General features: G+C 44.1%; 1 non-coding gene across 1 annotated transcript; it reads left to right on the top strand.

Annotated features, from left to right (window-relative positions):
• Positions 1-1077: 1077 nt before the first annotated feature.
• On the top strand, positions 1078-1184 carry LOC112761520 (small nucleolar RNA R71). The gene has a single exon (XR_003181912.1). It is a non-coding gene; the product is annotated as a small nucleolar RNA R71 (small nucleolar RNA).
• Positions 1185-1570: the final 386 nt, after the last annotated feature.

The raw sequence follows: 1570 nt of genomic DNA, 5'->3' as shown, positions 1-1570 counted from the left end.
GGGCCTTTTCCACCATCATACTCAAACACTTATATTCTGGTGGCAGTTGACTATGTATCAAAATGGGTAGAGGCCATTGCCACACCCACCAATGATACTAAAACAGTACTAAAGTTCCTCCAGAAACATATATTCAGTAGATTTGGTGTCCCTAGGGTACTAATCAGTGATGGGGGCACTCACTTCTGGAACAAACAGCTTTACTCTGCCATGGTCCGGTATGGGATTCGGCATAAGGTGGCAACTCCATATCATCTGCAGACAAATGGACAAGCTGAAGTTTCTAACAGAGAACTAAAAAGAATCCTGGAACGGACTATGAGTACCCATAGAAAGGATTGGGCACGAAGCTTGGATGATGCTCTGTGGGCTTATAAAACAGCATTCAAGACTCCTATAGGGACCTCTCCATACCAACTTGTGTATGGTAAGGCATGCCACCTGCCCGTGGAACTGGAACATAAAGCCTACTGGGCAACCAGATTCCTAAACTTTGATGCCAAATTAGCTGGAGAAAAAAGATTGCTCCAGCTGAATGAGCTAGAGGAATTCAGAGTCACTGCTTTCGAAAATGCCAAGCTTTACAAAGAGAAATCAAAAAGGTGGCATGACAAAAAGCTGTCATCTAGAATCTTTGAACCAGGACAAAAAGTTCTGTTATTTAACTCTAGGCTCAGGCTATTCCCCGGGAAACTGAAGTCCCAGTGGAGAGGACCATATGTGATTACAAGTGTATCCTCCTCTGCCTCAGCATTCTCTCCCTCTTGGGTTGCTGATGAGGTGGTGATTGCTGCCACTTGGTTCCTCTCCATCTTCTTGGTGAGGTCAGCCAGATGCTTGGTAATAAGCTTGTTTTGGGCTAGCAGTGCATCCACATTGTTTAGCTCCATTACTCCTCTAGTGTTGCCTCTTTCAGAAGCATAGAAGTAGTCATTCTCCACTACTATCTCAATGACATCTATGGCTTCTTGAATGGTCTTTTTCTTGTTCAGAGATCCCCCGGAAGAATGGTCTACTGCCTTCTTTGATTCATAAGAGAGGCCTTCATAGAAAATGTGTAGTTGCACCCATTCATTGAACATATCTGGTGGACACCTTCTTGTCAGGTCCTTAAACCTCTCCCATGCTTCATATAGAGTCTCACCATCCTTCTGCCTGAATGTTTGCACCTCAGCTCTTAGCCTGTTGATCCATTGAGGAGGATAGAATCTTGCTAAGAATTTGTTCACCATATCTTCCCAGGTTGCTAAACTCTCCTTTGGGAAGGATTCTAGCCATTTAGATGCCTTGTCCTTAAGTGAGAAAGGGAACAGAAGTAGTCTATAGGTGTCAGGATGAACACCATTAGACTTCACAGTATCACATATCCTCAAGAAGGTGGTTAGATGTTGATTGGGGTCTTCTTGGACACCTCCTCCGAGTGAACAATTGTTCTGAACAAGGGTGATAAGTTGTGGCTTTAGTTCAAAGTTGTTGGCATGTATGGTTGTCCTTTGGATGCTGCTTCCACAGTTTCCTGGGTTTGGGTTGATGTAAGAACCCAGAACTCTTCTCTCTTGTCCAGCTTGAT

Source organism: Arachis hypogaea, chromosome 16 (genome assembly GCF_003086295.3).
Source record: "Arachis hypogaea cultivar Tifrunner chromosome 16, arahy.Tifrunner.gnm2.J5K5, whole genome shotgun sequence".
NCBI lineage: Eukaryota > Viridiplantae > Streptophyta > Magnoliopsida > Fabales > Fabaceae > Arachis > Arachis hypogaea.
Note: the sequence above shows the minus strand (reverse complement) of the source record. Positions and strands in the feature narration are given on the sequence as shown.